General features: G+C 33.6%; 1 long non-coding RNA gene across 9 annotated transcripts in view; it reads left to right on the forward strand.

The window, feature by feature from the left end:
• The window catches only part of LOC150097475 (uncharacterized), a 287535-nt gene that overhangs the window by 92310 nt on the left and 174228 nt on the right, over positions 1 to 20997 (forward strand). For all 9 annotated transcript variants that reach the window (XR_016549629.1, XR_016549632.1, XR_016549628.1 and 6 more), the window contains exons 3-4: positions 6342 to 6562; positions 18568 to 18730. This is a non-coding gene — a long non-coding RNA (uncharacterized LOC150097475). The remainder of the gene's footprint in view (positions 1 to 6341; positions 6563 to 18567; positions 18731 to 20997) is intronic.

Here is a 20997-nt window from a genome sequence, read left to right on the forward strand (position 1 = left end):
ATTAGGATTTTAGGAACATCTCTGGTGCATCAACCCAAACACGAAACCAGTATTCTAAAATTGGGCAGATTTGAGATTTTTACAGTTAGTAGCTGGATGGATAAAAAGTAGCGTCTTAAACTGAAAACGACGCCATTTTTTCAGAGGCAAAAACTGAGATGCAATTGACTTTTTTTTTGGAAGTTCTCACTAATATAACTTTCAGAAACCGAGGCTCGTTGAACAATTCTTGAGCCTGCAATCGCGATTCGTTTTTTTATAAATTTTATCCACCAGTCCAAATTATTATTATTATTATACTTACACCATTAAATTACTTTCTGTATTGCTGTAACCTTTGTTTTGGCGCAGTATGACCTTTGTTGGCCTTGCGCTAATAATAACCATAAATCAAACCACTATTAAGAGAAAATTGGCTGATCATTACTTTATATAAGCTTACTAAAGAACCAAAATCTGCATATGGAGTCCTTTAAATACCCAAGTGGTGGTGATATTGATACATTTTTTTCATAAATATCTTTCGTAAATTTAATGAATGACAATGTTACTCCATTTACTTGTCATACTATCCTGCATCCATGCCAATATATTTTTTTAATATCTCGATTTGCTCTTTGCACACTGTCCTTTGGCTGTGCCGTAGTTAGCCATGTGAAAATATCCAGATCTGGCCACGTATCTTGCAAATTTTTTATTATTTTATTTGAAAATTCTCAGCCATAATTAGACTGCAGAATACGGGGTGTTTCAAATAGTAAATATATCAAGAAACTGTTAACCGACTTTCAGAACTTGACATACCCACCATTGGTAGCGCACGCTCGAGAATAAATTTCGGTTGTGTATATACAGTAATGAACTTCGACCCCCCCCCTTCAATACACGCTCTGAGATATGCCGTATTCAGTACTGTTTTTTTTTCTTTTTTTTGCGCCATACTATATATAATCGAAGAAATGTAATGACTAGGACTAGTTTTGTGCGTTCAAATAATAAATAGTTTCTTTTTTCTTTATTTTGGTATCCCTCAGCTTCTAGGTCATTAAATTTCTTCAATTATGTCATATAGTCAAGAAAATCCGTTGCATCATATATATATATATGTATATGTGTGTGTGTGTGTGTGTGTGTGTGTGTGTGGCCTTTCTCTTACATGATTTGAACTGCTGTAGTTTTCATTCGTATAAAACAGGGATGTCTTCATCCTGCAGCGCATAGTATAACCACTCGGAACAACACTTAATAAATAAATAGCGCAGAATGAATGATTCTGTCCGTTGCATTTAACGAGAAAAATAGAAAGTTAAAAGATTTTTGTTTTTCTAGTTAAATGCATTCGCTCAGTGACTAGGAGATTGCAGAATCAAAAGCTTTATTTTATGTATTATTACTAAAAATTGCAAACTGGATTTTTAATGAAATATTTTCTTTTGTTTATCCTCGTTTATCTTTTTATTTCCTAGATAGTATCTTTACTGAAATTTGCGTTACTTTTTTAAAATTAATTTTTAGGCACAGTTGTTTGCACGCAAACATCACTCGTAGTTTCATATTTTGTCTTTTCATTTCTCCACATAACATGGCTTGTTGTCGTTGTTGCTGTTATTTGGCATTACAGCCGAAATAATTAAGGCTTTGAGACCAACGTATTATGTCTGTGAATTGCGTGTGTTCTACTGGCTGCTTGTCTGTTTTACGGGGTGAAAAGCCGATTTTCAGAAAAGAAACTCTCCATCTCCTTATGAGATTGGCTAACTCACTTTGGCTCTTCCTATCCTAATCGGGATTCGAACCTAAGTGTTTTCAACGAAGCGCATCATTGATACCGACTGACCTACGTAGGCTTCTAACACAACTTGAGTTCGGTTCGGAATTATGGCTGAAGCAACTAAAGCTATGAAGCCATTGTAATTTTAATTATTTGTTATTTCTTCTGGCCATTTAGCTTTCTTGAAAGATGAAAACACAGTTTTCTGGGGGAGAACCTTGCTGCTCACTTATGAGACTGTCTAACTCACCTTCAGGGATTTGAGCTCTGGTCTTCGAACGACGATGCTGTCGTCGTTCGATTGAGCTACGGAAACTTGCTTCGGTACGGCTTAAGAACGTATTAATTGATTTTTATGAAACTTAATATTTAAAACTCTGAGGAAAAATTGTCGAATAGTTTATTTTTTTTATTAAAATCAGACAGTAATAACTAGCATTTTACATGGAGATCAAAATACATCTTTTACTGTGCAGGGGATGCACTTATTAAAACTGCCTTTGGCATCCGATAATGTTGATCCTTCCTAGTATTCATAATCTTGTCCTATGTTCTTGTCTAATTGCTAATTAAGTAAAATTCGTTAAGTAATTTATTTTACTTTCAGTTTGGTTTGAAATAGAATTGTTTACTATCAAAAAGCTGTAAGAATATTTTATTTTTACTAGATAAAGATTTACAAAATCTTTTCGTAAATCATTATCTAGTAAGATTTTCAAAAAAAAAAAAAAAAAGCGCAGGGGGATTAAAAAAGTTTGAAAGCCACTGTCTTAACTTGTTATATATATAATATTTATCAAAGCTTGATTTTCTTCCTCAGTCTTAAGAAAAGGTTGGTTATATTCCACTAATTCGAGCCCTACCCAAGGGCCTATGAGTTGTGCAAATACTTTCTGAAAGTGAAAGCTGTGCCGAACAAAGCGGCCTTTTGCAGCTGCCCAATTTTTAATCCATCTAACTCGAGTGCTTCTAGATGTTTTTTCAATGTTTTAGGGATTGTGCCTAAAGCACCTATTATTATGTGAACAACTTTCGTTTTCTTTTGCCAGATTCATGCAACTTCGATTTGCAAATCGCGATATTTTGTAATTTTTTCATTTTCTTTGTTGTCAATCCGACTATCTCCTGGTACTGATATTTCGATATCAGTACTAATACATTATAATAATGCAGTAGTAATACACGTAATAAAAAATGTAAACACTATTACATCCAGTTCACTGCACTTCCGAGGAAACACATTACAATGGAGTTCAATGTATGGCATTGAACTGCATTCTAATAAACAACTTTTACCCACCGCTTGTCTGGACTTCTACCAAACAAATCACGTTCATGATGCAGTCCAAGGTATGTGTGACACACTGATCTTGAACTATATACATTGCTGGACGTTGTGGCTTCCAAAGAAAAATATTTGAAACTTGCTTTTTTAGTGCACGTCTTCCCAACAAGCGTGTAGAAATAGACATTCCAATGTATCACTCGCTGTCTTGACTTCCCTGACCTGACTACAAACAAACTCTAACTCTGCGTGTCAAGGGTGACTTGCCGATAAACCTTGACACCCCCCCCCCATGTAATGTTTGCACTTGGGAGTTTAATTCACTTCGTGTGCTGTCTGTGAATAAGGTTTATTTGGATTCATTATAACGACTAACGATCAACTGAGTGAGATGAACACAATAACTATAATTACTACCACGATGAAAGGAAAGCCATGAACTCACTACAACATTCAGCATGGTCAACGACTTGGCTGGGATAAAAAGAATGATATGAAATCTTTTTTTAAAAAAAAGTTAAAAGTTTCGTATCTTTCTTTGAGAAAATTTAGCGACAAGAAGATTGTCGGCTACAGTTCATAATGTAACTGATTTCTATTGATATTCGATCAAGAATCGTCTATTATATGAAGGTTCTTTACTTGCAGAAGGTCAATTGTGGCCATAAATCGTGTTTAAAGTAAGTCTATTCATAAATGTATAAAAGCAGAACACATGTTTAAAAACTTGGTTACTCCTTTTCTGACTTATTATCCCCTGATAAGGTTTTATATATTATTGAAATAACTTCAGAATTCTCTTATGTGTATTGCAGTGACCTTTAAATAGAATTTTCCTTATTCTCGGAACACTGGAAATAAATGAAAAATCTGAATAATATTTATCTCGAAGTTCAAAAAACTTTCTAGACTTGATAAGCCAATATAGCATCGCCTGTTTCTGAATCCTGTATAACGTATAACATTTGTTCCTAGCTGGGAAGAGATTATTGGAAGTAGTGGTATTTTACTGAAGTTTAAATTGATCTCTTATATGACCTGAGAGTGAGTCGTAGGGTTTGACATCGCCGTTCTAGCCTGATTTATGTCTCATAATAGGAGTTAATATTATAATAATAAATGAGCTTATTAGAAACTGTGAGGAGTAGGATGATTTCGGAATATAATTCTCCGCTTTCTTTTATTTTCTGTAGTACATTAAATTGCTTTATTTTTTTTTCGCTTTGGTAAATAATTAAATTTGTGGATTTTTTCTGTCTGAAAAGAAAGCTGTCTGTGGCATCATTATACAAAATTTCGTATACAAAATCCTCCTCTATAATGTTTATATTTTAACAAAACAAAAATTGTGGAAAATTTTACTGGTGTAAAGAAAGAATTTAACAGTGCTCTTTTTTCACTCCTGTAAAAAATCATTTTATTATTGTTGTCCAAATACAATACATTTAGCCTAAGGTCATGTATCAACAGAGGAATGTCAGGTACTATCCATGAAGAAGGCGTTAGAAAAGAATATTTGAGTAAAAAAAATGGGGGCTACAAAACGATTTCAAATCTTTGATCCACATTTTTTCATTCTATCTGGATGCTGCAGCATGGTTAACTATTCTCATTGTCTTATAACACGTCTTATAAGTTACTGATAATTAATTAACTCCTTATTACTGAAAATATATGTGAAAAATTATGTACTGGGATGGTATTTTCTCATAAGCTTCGTTTAACTTTTATTGTGTGTGATGTATTTTTTATACTCAGCTAGGATTATTATTCATGGAGCTTAAAGTATTCGTTTGGTATTTTCTGAAAGTAATCTTTAATATTTAACCATAAATGTTGCCTTGTTGCCCAACCAAGCCGACAGTTATGATTTTTCTGTTACGGCCCGCTCTCCAACAAACAGGCTGCCGGTTTGAATCCCACTATTGGCATGGATGTGGGTTATTGACTTTAGGTGGAAGATGAATTTCATCGCCCCGTGTTAGACCACTCCCTGCTTATTGGAGGCCTGAAGTGACTTGCAAAAAGTCCCATGTTTGGTCTCTGGGGTAGAGTTTCCGGACTGGAAAAAAACGCAAAAAATATATAAAATTAATAAAAATGTGTGTGTGGGGGGGGATTCTTAGCTGCCCACAATATAAATGTTCTTTAGGTTTACAAATAAACCTTTCATGGGTGTGATGAACATAAAAAAAATGTGGCTTCATTTATTGGAAGTAGTGGTATTAGTTTTACTGAAGTTTAAATTGATCTTTAAATTTATATGACCTGAGAGTGAGTCGTAGGGTTTGACATCGCCGTTCTAGACTGATTTATGTCTCATAATAGGAGTTAATATTATAATAATAAATGATGCATTCTTTAACACATTTTTATAACACTCTCCTACCCCAAAATGGAGTAGGAGGAACTCTTATAGAACTAAAAGTGGGAAATTGGTGAGCAGCCGGACTCCTCTCATAGGCATCAAATGGTAGTGTTTCACTTATACCAATGATTTGTAGACTTACGGGTGACGAGATTACAAAGACAACAGCGCTCTCTTGTGTTTCTAACCCTAGATGGGCTTGCAATAATGTGAATTGTACGGTCGATTTTACTGAGTTGCAGGATTAATAACCAGAAGGCACTTTTAAATGATGATATTCCAATGTAAAAATATTTGTGAAGACTGTCTTTTGAAGAAATAATTTTTGTAGTCATAACTCGATCAGAATTTGTATGCGTTTTAAATAAATTTAACTCTTTTCAGATATTCACGTGTTTGAATTGGGAGTATTTGTAATAATACAACAATTCCCCCTCTTCTATTGACTGAAACAGTGGAAAAATATAACAGTAGGAAGATATTGAATGGATAATGAAATCTGCAATCTGTTAGAACACGAGGATTCTGATCGTCATCCAGATATTATAAACAAAGATATTTCTTTGTTTAATCCAAGATATTTGATTAAATAAACATGTATAATCAAATAACGAAGATGAAATGTTTAAAGAAGGTGGCAGTTCGGTGATGAATATATAAGGGAGTAAAACAGTTTAATAATGGATTGCAAAAAAAGTATCAAAATTTGGCTATTAATGGGAGAGGGGAAATCTAATAAATAAATACAAGAACAAAAATGGATATTGTCTTCAATGATGTAATCCTTTTTAAAGACTTTTGGACCTTTCCCTTCCTTACTTTAGAACCTTACTTTCTACCATATGAATTACAAATAAAAAACTACGAAGACAGTTTTTGCGTTTACAATTAACAGATAATTTTCTTTCTACTTTTAGAACTTTAAAAATTAAGGCTTGCCTCAAGTAAGATCTGCAGATTCTGAATCCGGCCTGAATAGTCCTAGTTTTAATAAAATATACTTGATAAGGATTATCATAGTTGGAAACATTGGCTATATCGAATCACCAAGTGTTGTAAAGTTGGGTGTCGAAGATTGGAGCCACAGAATGAAGTCAGCAGTTGCTACCTTTCGGATTCTCTGAAAAATATGTTTAAGGTAATGTAAAATTTTACTGTTAAAATAATTCTTCAAAATAAATTTTGTTGTGTATAAAATAAAACAAAACAACAATTAAATATTATATTTCACTCTACGATACCTCATTATTTCATTCGCTGATAACAACTAGGAAGTATTGTTCAGTTAATAATGTCCACTGAAATAGATATACAGGTAACCCTCGTATAACGCGATACTTATACAACGCGGTTTCGATATAACGTGATCTACAAATTGTAGTATCCCTTTATCATATATTTTTCAACGCGCGACTTAAAAATCAAATTGTATCTTCGTTAAATTTGTGTCTGCCCGTATCGCGCATGTAGGTATAAGTAGCGAATTTATATTAAGGGAAATACCCTTCAGCACTCCATGTACGTCAATTGTTTACCGTATAAAGTGCTTATTGTTGAAAATTGTCTTCGTTTTCTGCCGAGAAAGCGTATTAAAAATCATAAGTGTGTTAATCTCAAGCTCTTTATTTTTTGGTGAATTATGTAATACTTTTTTTATGTAAAAAAAAATACAGTAATGGCCACTTAGAGCGCTTTTGCGATATAGTTGAAAACGAAATTAGTGAATTAATTGATGGGGAAATAGATTTAAACGAGGAGGAACTGGTACAATTAATACATGACGTCGAAATGAGGAAAGTTCTGCCGAAGATTCTGATTGCGATGAATCCGTTAAAGAATTCAGTTTAAAGAAATAAACAGGATTGAACTTGGCGAGAAAGTTATTTTATGAATAATGATCTCCCAATGGGGCGTTCCGGAAAATTCACGAGACAATTGGATATTTGTTTAGCTCCGTATTATGAACTTAATAAAAAATTGCAGCATGGTGGTAAGCAAGTTCTTATTACTGACTTCTTGATAACTAAACCAGCCGAAGTATACAATGAGAATTATGCAAATGATGTTCAAGAGATTTCAAATGATTACGACGTCCGGCCACTCGTAAATAAAGAACATCTACGAAATGTTCGTTTTGAAGACAGTGATGATGATTAAATTATGCACTTTATTTTATTTTGCCTAAATCATTTTATGCATTATAAGCAATGAAGTTTACATACAATTTGTATTTTTATAAGTGTATACTATGTATTTTGTTTCACAGTTTATATGTTTTCTTAACTTACATGAATTACCTGAATTAAATAAAAATATTTTTTTGTTAGATATGTTATTGTTTATATAATCTTTAAAGAAAAAAAAAACTATTTCGGAACCTAACCCTACTTTTTCTATGTGATCTGAGTCTCGCATAACGCGATTTATATAACGCGACATTTCTATGGAACCTAACATCCACGTTATACGAGGATTACCTGTATTAATATTCACTGTTATTTATTTCCGAATAGAAAGAATCATGCTGTATGAACTTTTTGTACATGGTCAGTATTCCAGTCAGATAATGATATTTAGATTATGTTATATGAGTTTTTTTTCTTTTTTTTTTTTTGAAATGGGCAATTAACTTAAAATATTAATATATATGTGAAGTCAGTCAACGACTGTTTGTTGATATAAAACACATGCAAAATGTACTACATGAACCTAACCCTACTTTTTCTATGTGATCTGAGTCTCGCATGACGCGATTTATATAACGCGACATTTCTATGGAACCTAACATCCACGTTATACGAGGATTACCTGTATTAATATTCACTGTTATTTATTTCCGAATAGAAAGAATCATGCTGTATGAACTTTTTGTACATGGTCAGTATTCCAGTCAGATAATGATATTTAGATTATGTTATATGAGTTTTTTTTCTTTTTTTTTTTTTGAAATGGGCAATTAACTTAAAATATTAATATATATGTGAAGTCAGTCAACGACTGTTTGTTGATATAAAACACATGCAAAATGTACTACATGAAAACAGGGTAACATTAATTTCTAAAACTGCGATAATGGTGACTGACATTTCTGTTATCCTAAAACGGCAAAACTAAATATAATTATCTTGTTTGCATTCATTGGAGAAATAAGGTGTATTTACCATTTTAAATGTATCTATTGTTTATTTACTTGTTGTTTGATATCCAAGGTTGTTCGGATCAATATAGCATCTTTAATTTTAGTAACAGTAAAATCTCATCACAACCTCTTTCCAATTGACCTTAATTGCTACAGTTTCCTTATTTATAATAAAACACCCACAGGACCATACTGTGAAATCATAAGATAAGTCAGTAACTGACTTATGAAGAATTTCTTTTGTAGTTTAATTTGTATTTTGCAATTTTCCAGTGAATATATTGATTCAGAATAATCCTTTTCTATCCTTTTTTGATGATTTTTAAAATTTTTCAATCATATCGAAAGTCTGTAACTCATGTAAATGATTCATTTTTGTTTTTAAATCAATGCTTTGACTTTGGATTTCTTTGTGACCTGGTATCTTTTTAGATATACCCTTATCATTTCCATTACAGAGTATCATGTTTTCAAATCTACACCATGTACAAGGACGTGAAACATCATAAAATTACTTGCAGCGGACTCCATACATAATGATACAACCTGTTTTGTTGAATAATAGTAAAATTACCAAAAAAGTAAGCGATGCATTTTAACTTTGTTTGGGAAGAATGCAGTTGAAATCTGCACGAATATTTCTACAAAACAGAACTAAAAAACCATTTCTGTGTTCTAATAATTTTCTGGAAGTGGACAACTTCGAACTTTTACTTTCCAAACACTCCTTAGAATTATTATATATATATATATGTATTTTTTTTATGTTGCTCCCACCCACGAAGGTTATTAGTAATCCTATAGTGCATTTGTATTATGGATAGGCTAAGGATTTTTTTTCCATTTTTATCAATTTTATATATTTTTACGTAGTCCGGAAACCCTGCTCTAGAGACTATACATGGAACTTTTACAAGCTACTTCAGGCCTCCAGTAAGTGGGGCGGTGGTCTCACACCGAGCGATGAAATTCATCTACCACCTAAAGACAATCACAAACATCTATGCCCACAAGGGGATTCGAGCCCACAACCTGTTGATTGATTATTTCTTTTTCCATTGGCAAATGCTGAATTCATAAACATATCTTTTCAGTTTCGTGAAGGAATGACTTAGTGGTGGTCTTGAGAATGATGAACTAAATCTTTTTTCTGCAGTATTCTAATTTTATACCTGGAATTTTTTTATTTTCTGTTTTTGTGCCAATTATTTTAACTTAGAAATATATAAGAAATTGCAGAATCACTAACATGTATATATGATTTATGTTCTATGCTTCAAACTAAGATGAAAAGAGCAGAACTAAAACAATTTCTGTGATCTTGATGCTTTGTAAAACAACAAGGCATCAATATCACAGAAATTGTTTTAGTTGAGGAAGGGAGGGCGGGAGTGAGAGGGAGAGAGATTATTGAATTCGTATATTATTACTAGAGCCTCCGTAGCTCAGTCAGTATAGACGAAGTCCTTTAGTCGGAAAGATCTGGATTCGATTCCCGTTTAATGATGTGAGGAACCTTTATCTGGTCATCACTTTCTACGAAAGGTGAGTTAGCCGGTCTCATACGGATGAAAGTTTTTTTTTTCACCCGTTTTTCGTCCCCCCAGAATAGGCAAACTGGCTCTGTGAACACACACGGATTACAGTCATGAATACCGCCCTTAGGGGGATGCAGCAGAGGAGTGACGAACCGGCTGCATTAACTCGTAGTAAGTCCCTCATTTTGGGGGGGGGGGGGCTCAACCCATCTTAAGGGACGGATGGGAAGGATAAGATAGGATATTATTACTATCATTACTTCAACCTTCCTCCAAGAGACATTAGTCCATCTAAGGTTAAGTGATATCAGCACGGTGACCAATAATAAATAAAATAATATAAATGCAACCACTACAAAAATATGTTTCATGCTTTTGAGGAGAAAATTTTGGTACACAGGAAATCCAGCCGAAAACTGCAGCCTGTGACCAACCAAAAAAGAAAAAAAAGATCAGCTGGAGATATGTGTTGAGTATAATGCGGTGGTTAGTCAAAACCTTAATACAAGATTTTTTCCCTCTCATCCATTTCATGTAGATTAACTTGTGTTTATTCATACTAAGATTATTCCATTCTTCCTTTTACTCTTGTTCTTTTTACTTATGTACATGAATAATATCATGGTATTCAGCAATGCCAATTGTCTTTTGAACAAGCCAGGCTTTTATATTTATTTATTTTTTAATGTGAGGAGATACAACATGAAATTTTAAGTCACTTTCATTAGACGAAAGTAGCCTCACAAGGAGCGACGAAAACTTCCTAAAGATATTAATGACACCTAATAATATTTTTTTTTTAAGTTCGATTGCCACCAGTGGCCACGGTGGCATTTGAACACACAACTGAAGAGCTGAAACGCTATCCACTCGGATAGCTGGTAACTATTTAATATGTCCAACGAATATAGCAACATTAAATAGTTTCACCATTTCAAATCTGCATAATTAGTTGTTGCAGCTGCTGTATAATGCTTAATGCATAAAGCTTTAAATGTTCTTCTCGTGATGCTTTTGTACAGTTGTAACTGTACAAAGAAGAACACAAAGAACAACTAGTAATATCCGGTCACATAAATTGCAAATCTAGGAAGCTTAGAGGAACAAATTAGTAACGCACAAGAGACAAAAGGACACTTTCTGATCTGTAGAATGAAGTGTACAGTACCGTGATTTTTTATGTGTATTCTCTTTCCGGGAATACAGGAACTCTTTTTCAATGTAGTAAATAGAATTAGTAGAAATGCTTACTCTGTTTTGCTGATCTAACAGGAAGAAAGTGAGAAGGGAATAACAGTTCTCTGTTCATGGTAAATCATCTCTTCGGATGAAACTGTGAATGTCTGCTGTTAGCCATGACCTACCGTGACTCTTGAATTATACAACATATTGTGTTTCCAGAATTACGGGACTCTTGGCGTGAGGAAATGTGACATGTGAAGGACATAAAATTCTTGCATGTGTACGTAGTTCAAGTTTTTTTTTAAAATTACTTTTTTCAGACTTCCTTCATGTGAATACTTCAGCTAACTTGCTATACATAGTTTTGTATCGCCCTATAGAATTCGCACAACTTTGTAACCAAATACTTTCAGTATGTTCAAAAAAAAAAAAAAAAACAGTAATTTAACAGTACAATCAAAATGAATAACAAAGGCAAAATGTTTCATAAGAATTCACTAAATAATTCACATGCTTATACATACATATCAGTAGCGTAGTTAGTGGCGATGCCTCCCTTTGATTAGCAAACACCATTATTCAAATTTCGTTTACAATCCAAGGGAAAATTATAAGGGCCTTTTAATTGAAAATGCACTAACTGTTGCTCTCCTACAGATGTAGGAGATATATATACTTACGGAGAAATTATCCTACTAAGCGGCATATTCCAAGTAAAACTTAATTCTCGTTTTCTTATAGGTGTCAACTCCACTGTGCGATTATTATTATTATTATTATTATTACTGTATTTTGGTCCCAGAACACTAAGACATTTATCAGCAAAATGTCCTGTTTATAAGGAAAGAAATGTAACAGACATCTGAAAATCATGAGCATTGCTGAAGATCTGATGGAATTGCGGAAGATCGTCACATTGCTTTATGGAACTGTTTATGATGACATCATAATTGCCTATTCTAGAATCTAGTCATATTCTACGATAGATCTATTAAAAAATCGTATAACAATGGGACAAGTGTCTCAGTATGTATGGATTTATGTTTAGAATTAGTGTACATCGTGAAAATATTCATAAATGGTATAAATATGTCAGATTTAAAAAAGCTAAAAAAAAACTTGCGATTTTCATTCGTATTACCGTCATCTATATACATATAGTCCGTGCGGTTAGCCTAGTGGCTTGCGCTTCGCAACCATATGCCTGGGGAAGAAGTGTCCTTGGTTCGATTCCTGTCGAAGACGTGAGGAGCTTAAGGATCTTCCTCAGCCATAGCCAAGTTATCCGGTCTTGGGTGTGGACAGCAAGATTTTTTTTCCCCAGTTTATCTGGGGTTTTTCATCCCTCAAGCAGGCAAACCGGCCACGTGAACACACACGGATTACAGTCATGAATATCGCCCTTAGGGGATGCAGCAGAGGAGTGGCGAAACGGCTGCATTAATACGTCAGTAACCCCCTCATTAGGAGGGAACTCACCCCGTCCTAGGACGGACGAGAAGGATAGGATAGGAAAGGATATACAGTACATATATACCGGCCACTGAATTAGAAACCCGTATGTAAACAGCACGTAAGCAGTGTATATGCAGTGCCACGCCATGGGTAGGAGGCGCCCTTGTGCAAAACTTTTTTCAGCACCCCCATAAAATAAGTTTCCATGAAAAATTTTTGCGAAAAATTTTACTTTGTTAAAAGTACAAAACAGTTTATACGCATACAATAAAAATAAATTTTATTTAACAGTAGTAGAACACTGTAATCATTGAAATTCATTAATAAGGAATTTTTAATAATAAAAATTTTCAAAAATGTTTATTCCTTGATATATAAATACAACAAAATTGTGAGTGTGTGTGTGTGTGTGTGTGTGTGTGTGTGTGTGTGTGTGTGTAAACAAAAATCATTACATAACAAAATAATTTGGAGATATGCTTTTATCTATATAACAATTAGGATAAATATAGATTTATTTTACATATTTATCCTCTTGCTTTAGCCGCCACAAAATTCTTAATAATATCTTTAATGTCTAATGAATCCATAATATTATTTTCAATTGATATAATTGATAAATCCGTTCGACGCTCTCCAGACATTGTTTACCGCAAATAATTTTTTATTAGTTTCAGTTTTGAAAAACTTCTTTCCCCTGATGCTACGGATATTGGTAATATTCAATAAATATGAATCACAATCGCAGTATTCAGAAACGTGTTCGGTTAATTTATTTTCATATATATAATTTAAAACATCCTGAGGAGCCGACTCTTTTTTAATAAAACATTGCAGTTTTTAATTCCTCAAATAAAGTCATCCCATCAATATCGCGATTGTCGGAATCTTGATGTCGCTCAGTTTTAAGTGCAAATCTTTACAATGTTTCATTAAATTTTCATCGTTCCAATCTTTTAATTTGCTAATGTCTCTTATAACTTTAAAGTCTTCGCTATGTTGTTTTAAGATTATGAATCTTTCCATGATTCATATATATATATGACTGAAGTTATTGTCGTGTCTAAAATCGCGAAGAAAAAATTTATTTTAAAATTTTGTTTAGGATCATGCATTCCAAAGAATGCCAGACGAATATGAAAGATGTAAAGATGTATTTGAAGTCCTCTGCCAGAGTCCAATATCCCTTGCAGAGGACTTCAAGGCTCAACCGCAATATGATCGGAATCAGTTTTTTTCGCATTTAGCCCTCTCAGAGTCATTTTTATTTTTAATTATTACGAATTGAAATATAGTCTGAGTGCAAAGCTAGTGTTTTTTTTTTTTGTCTCGAATACTTGTGACAGCCGATATTTTTTAGACTGCTGAGAATATGCTTAGATTGAATAATACTTGATCGACCAGTTAATGCAGTTTTTAAACTAAAATTTTCTGTTTTCTGATTCTCGTCACAGTTTTGACAGGAATTATATAAAAATTCTGATAACTACGTTACTTTTAAGGTATGCAAAATTAATATACAGATGCCATTATGAAAATAAAGGGAGAGCGGAGAATTATAAAATGAGATCGAAATGAATGTGAAATAAAAAATGAAAGAGGATGGGGGCATACATAGCTGAATGCTGTACTGATTTTACTCGAGTAGGCATGCAAGTAAAACACACACACACACGCACGCACGTACAACAGATCTTGCAACAGCAGTGCCATCATTCCAGTAACATAAGGAAATTAACCTCTTAACAACAATCAGTTGCAGGGCACCTACGGTTTGCACACAGGATGGGAATTATTATGCTTTGTTCCGGTAGAGAGAGAGCTCTCTCGTTAAAACCAGCCAAGGGAAGAGAAAATCGAGCTTTAGCGCCATCTAGAAATACAGCCTACTTTTACATTTGTGTAATCACAATGTAAAAAAAAAACCTCAGCATTCGAATTCGAATACTTCTTTGCTGTAATATCACATTCATAGGGAAGACGTTTTTGAAATAAAACAATTTCCCTCCGCATTTGATTGTTTCTAATAATTTATTAGTAAAACCTTGTTATGTATATAGAAATAGACAGGAAGGAAAAAGTTTTTTTTATGCTCTTTAGAAGACTAGATTTTGGTGGATAGAGATAATTTTGAGAACCCAGTTAGCATATCTGTTAAAGACGATTTAATAAATTCAGCACTATATCTTCTGGGATCTCTGTATTCATTGCGCCCTAATTGGCAAAGTACTCTAGTCCTAACTAGAACCCATTTCATTAGTTATCTTTATATTAATGTTTCTTATCCAAGCTTCTCTAATATATATATATATATATATATATATATATATATATATATATATATATATATATATATTAAAGATACCAAGCTATTTTAAACCTGGTTTTACTCCATTTCCCAAGTAAGCAAACAGACAAACAAGTCAAGTTTGCGCCTGCAAGTGTTGCAAGTCTAGCTGACCCTGCACATAGTGCAAGACCAAGGTAACTCATGGTAAAAGTAGAATTAGCTCTGATCACTAATCTTAATATTTACCCTTAATGCAAAGCACATCTCCTGGAGGAGATGTATGATGCTTTGTATTAAAGGCCAGGGGCCACTACCCAGACCGGCTTCAACCTTTATTGAGGTCTCATCAGTGGGAGCCAGAACTAGAAATACCAAGATTTTAGTAACTTTTATCATGAGTTGCCTTGGTCTTGCACTATGTGCAGGGTTAGCTATACTTGCAACACTTGCAGGAGCAAACTTGACTTGTTTGTCTGTTTGCTTACTTGGGAAATGGAGTAAAACCAGGTTTAAAATAGCTTGGTATCTTTAACATTTATATACCCAAGGTAAAATACTTTCTACATATATATATATATATATATATATATATATATATATATAATAACAATGGCCAGCAAAAAAAAAACAGTTTTCTGCTGATTATGATCTGACACTTGTTTTTTACCAATTTGGGTGCGCTGATTTCAAATATCAGACCTATTTTTCTCTATCACGTCAGGTTTTTCCTCTATGGCATTTTCTTTTTGCTAATTTGTAAATTTTTGATAGTTTTAAGGAGGCAGTACTATTTAGAGGATCAAAAAAATCGATTTTTTAATATTATTTTCTGAAAGTATGTACTTTTAAAAACCTGTTCCTAACTTTTTATCAAGAAATTCGAAAAATTCCCGAACATATAGCTTATTATTCAAAGCGGTGCGCACATCAGAATCGGAGCGCTCACCGCTTTCGCTTGTTAGTAAATGAATAAATGTGTAAGAACCTGCAACGGTACGTACTGGCGCTTTGAATGCGAGAGAGGCCGATAACCGACCTAATGCATTTAGGTGATGAAAAGTAGGCGATGACAACTGCCTAAAACAAATAAATGCTATATGCGTCATAGCGGACAAAGAACGATCGAAATCAGTCAATCGTTAATCGATCGTGAAAGTATGATGAGCGCTTATAACATTTCAATAAAGTCTATGGTTTTTTTTTGTCTTGTTAATTGCATGTTAGTCGGCAGTGAAGAAAATACATAATGTCTACTACTCGAAAATGTGTCAATAGTGTAGATCCCTTCTGCTACATTTGTGGCAGCTTTACTGTTCCCAGTCAAAGGACAAATATCACTGATTTCGTTAAGAAAGTGTACTTTCATACTTTGAGGTAAAACTTGCAGATCAGGACAAGTCATGGGCTCCAAATAAAGTGTGTAAGTCATGTGTAGAAAATTTACGACAGTGGAGCAAGGGAAAACGCCAAAAATTAGCTTTTGGCATTCCAATGATTTGGCGTGAACCGAAAAATCACGTAGATGATTGCTATTTTTGTTTAGTTCAGACTTCTGGTTATAATAAGAAGAATAAGAAAAAAATTGTGTATCCAAATCTCGACTCAGCAATTCGGCCAGTTGCTCATTCTAATGAAATAGCCGTGCCAATTTATAAAGGACTTCCTTTACTTGAGAACGAGCATGATCGGGATATGCCAGATGTTCTTGAGGAGCAAGACCCGGATGTTGATTTAGACAATGAAAATTTAATTTCTAGTTCTGGACCGCAACGTTTTACTCAAGCGGAATTGAATGACTTAGTAAGAGATTTGGGTCTATCAAAGGAATCATCGGAATTGTTAGCTTCAAGATTAAATGAAAAAACTTACTGGAGCAAGATACGAAGATAACTTTTTATCGTAGCAGGGAAAGTAATCTTGTACAATATTTTAAACACGAGTGTGTGTTTGTTTACAGTAACAATGTGTCAGGTTTACTAACTGAAATGGGCGTTGTACAATATCATCCAAATGAGTGGCGTTTATTTATCGACAGCTCAAGCGGAAGTCTCAAGTGTGTCTTACTACACAATGGGAATGTATATGGCTCAATTCCTATTGGCTATTCAGTCCACCTAAAGGAAACATATGAGGACATTAAAAAAGGTTCTGAAGTTATTAAAATATACAGACCATAACTGGATCATCTGTGTGGATCTTAAAATGGTGGGTCTTTCAAAGAGGATATACAAAGTTTCCGTGTTTTCTATGCTTCTGGGATAGTCGAGCTAGAAACCAACACTGGAGTCAGAAACATTGGCCTCTTAGAATATCCTTAAATGTTGGAGAACAGAATGTTATAAATCAACCTTTAATCGACAGAGAAAAAATCATTTTTCCACCTCTACACATCAAACTAGGTCTTATGAAGCAGTATGTTAAAGCTTTAGATTTACAAGGTGACTGTTTCCAATACATATGTGAAAAATTTCCACGACTTAGTTATGAAAAAATTAAAGCCGGTGTTTGATGGACCGCAAATTAGAACTTTAATGAGAGACCCAAATTTCATCAACTCTATGAACGAAATTGAGAAAGAGGCCTGGACTTCATTTACGATGGTTGTGAATAATTTTCTTGGAAACAAAAAAGAGTGCAATTACAAAGATAGTGGAAACAATGCTTGAAAATTTCCAGCTCCTAGGTTGCAACATGAGCATAAAGCTTCATTTCCTATACAGTCATCTTGATAGATTTCCCAAGAATTTAGGTGCTGTAAGCGATGAACAAGGCGAAAGATTTCATCAAGACTTAAAAACTATGGAAGATCGGTACCAAGGAAGATGGGATTCTCACATGATGGCCGACTACTGTTGGAGTATTCAAAGGGATTGCCAAAACAGAACACACAGCAGAAATTGCTACAAACAAAAATGTATTCCCTGAAACTCATGTGTAAGTGAAATTGTTATTTTTTTATAAATATTATTGTAATTTTTAAAGAATATTGTGAAGTAGTTATGTATCTAATTATCGGCCTTTCTCGCATTCAAAGCGCCAGTACGTACCGTTGCAGGTTCTTACGCATTTATTCGTTTACTAACAAGCGAGAGCGGTGAATGCTCCGATTCTGATCTGCGCACCGCTTTGAATAATAGGCTACATGTTCGGGAATTTTTCGAATTTCTTGATAAAAAGTTAGGAACAGATTTTTAAAAGTACATACTTTCAGAAAATAATATTAAAAAATCGATTTTTTTGATCCTCTAAATAGTACTGCCTCCTTAAAACTATCAAAAACTTACAAATTAGCAAAAAGAAAATGCCTCAGAGGAAAAACCTGACGTGATAGAGAAAAATGGGTTTGATATTTGAAATCAGCGCACCCAAATTAGTAAAAAACAAGTCTCATATAAAAGTCAGCAAAAATATGTTGGACTCTGTAATCTTTCTGTACTTATCCTATCGATGAAAGAAAGTATACTAGCTTAAGATAGTTACCATAGCAACTCAAATTGCTCTTAAAGAAAGATGTTTACTAAGGAAATTTTCATTTATAGTTTTCATACGCATCTGCAGTCCGACTGAAGTGGGAAGATATTCTTATGGCGCGTGATTACCGAGCAATGTCGAAATCTGGTATTTCTAATGGACATCGTATGGCGACTCAATTTCCATCGCCTATTTCAAGACGTCATTTTACAAGCTTCCTTTTTTTAAAAAGTAAGTTGAATATTTCTTCTCAATTTTGAGATGTAAAATATAGTTAAAAGGTTAGTAGAATATTGAATATATTTTACTCTTTCCCACTCCATCTTCTTGGACAATTTGCTCGTTCACCTGTGGGACGTAGGAAGAAAAGTTATTATTTTTAAACAAAAAAGTATTTTGTTATTTTCCATATTCGCACTTTGTTTATTAATGTATTTAAAAAAAAAAATCCTTAAATTAGTCGGATGGGACATAAAATTAGCATTTCATCCAGTCTCAAAAACAAACCTAGGTACTGCACTGTTCCTGTTTATTATTTTATCTGAAGATACATAACATACATATCTTATATTGTTGATTATTCTATAGATCTAATCATAAATGAAGTCGTGATCTTATATAATGAATGCAGTTATGAACTGATTTATGCACTTGCGATCTTTAGAAAAGTTTTGATTTTGCTCTTTTAAATAATAATAATAATAATAATAATAATAATAATTATTATTATTATTATTATTATTATTATTATTATTATTATTATTATTATTATTATTATTATTTCGGCAACTTTATGTGTAGGTAGGTTCAAGTCGATTGATTAGATTTGCTGGACAACAAATCTCTCAATGTGTTTATGAATCGTGTCACTTATCGGCTGATTTAAACTAAACTAGGCATTCGACGCCCTTTACATGCAGTTTTATCACAATTGTATAAATAGACGCTGCAAATCCTTGACTCTAATTATAAAAAGTAGTTAAAAAATCATTCGTAATACTTCCTACTAGGGAGTAGAAAATAAAATTTTTAATACGCGAGATAATCTTGGTACAGCAATACACCGAACCCGAGAGCTTATGGGCATAATGAAAAGGAACGGAGCTGGGGAAGGGGTCGATAAAAATTCTGAGTCTCAAAGGGACCATTGAAACTTGTGTGGTCGTCTAAAAGTCATGGTTATGTCAGACTTGATGGTCGAAAAATTTAACTTCCGACGATAATAGACCTGTTAGTATGCTCTTAGCTTGTTACTGAGGAGCTGGAAGGAGAAGTTGAATCAACTTGGAAAGAAAGTTCATTTTTGATTGCTTGTACGTATGATGCATCATTGCATGGATTAGTAAATCAACAACTGTGGAAATGATGATGAGCCGCTATAACTGAGTGCGCTTAAGACTCAAAATAAAATAAACTTTAGACGCACAGTGACCACGACTATAAGAGAAAGCTTTAAATGATATACTCGAAGCGTGTGTTTATTATTTTTTTTTTTTTCAGTTGTGGTTGATTTTTTGAATCTGTTCTTTGCATCTTTTTATGTACTTGAGATATTTTAATACATTAAAACTACGTCGTTTTAATGTATTAGAATTTAAAATGTTATTTTTTTTGTTATGTTATTCTACTCAGAATAATAAATTATAGCAAAAGTGCTAATTTCGTGTTAGTATGAAAGTGGAATAATAGGAGGGGGGGGGTGTTTCCTTCAGTGTAGTCTGAGAGGACGCAATAATTCGGGACTTTTGTATATTAAAGAAAATTCTCAGAGCTCCGATTTGTCGCCAAACAATTGCCAAAATTTTCTCAGTCGTTAGTTAACGTGCTCATTAATCAATCTTGCTTTAACCAAGATGATTCGCCTCGCTAACAATAAATTAGCAACACAGGTGAATAGAGGAATCTTCTTTTTGAAGAAAACAAAAATATCTCTTTTGAAGGAGGCAACTAATCTTTGGAATGTAATATCAGTGTAGCTCATTGAAAATGTGTACTTTTGTTATATGCGAAAGACCGAGTGATTTGGTTATTGATTTATTTTGAGATATTGTCTTTTTATGTTCTCTACAACGTTACCTTTATCTTTCTATATTATAAAATAAATGCAAGTAGAAACATTGCCTCTCTTTGCCCAACACTACGAGGAGAGATGGGGAGAGAGAGAGAGAAAGAGAGGACCTTTTATGATTTTATCTTATTATATATTCCAACAAATCTGGCTGCCAACCCACATTTTGCATTTGTCTCCGTGTATACCACCTGCCTTTTTTTATTTATCCTCTCATACAGAGGTAGAAGGGTTATTCCTCCTAAAGGAGGACAGACAAAATTTATATCTGCTTTGTTAGGAACTCACACAGTTGTCAAACATAAGAAATATGTCTCGTGGCCTAACTACCTTGACTTAATATAATACTAAACAACAAAATAACTAAGATGTTTTCCTTTTACATACGATTTAATTGCATGAGCTTTTACGCTCTGGATACATTCACATT

Source organism: Typopeltis vanoorti, chromosome 17 (assembly GCF_054136105.1).
Source record: "Typopeltis vanoorti isolate ZY-2024b chromosome 17, IOZ_Tvanoo_1.0, whole genome shotgun sequence".
NCBI classification, from domain to species: Eukaryota; Metazoa; Arthropoda; class Arachnida; order Uropygi; family Thelyphonidae; genus Typopeltis; species Typopeltis vanoorti.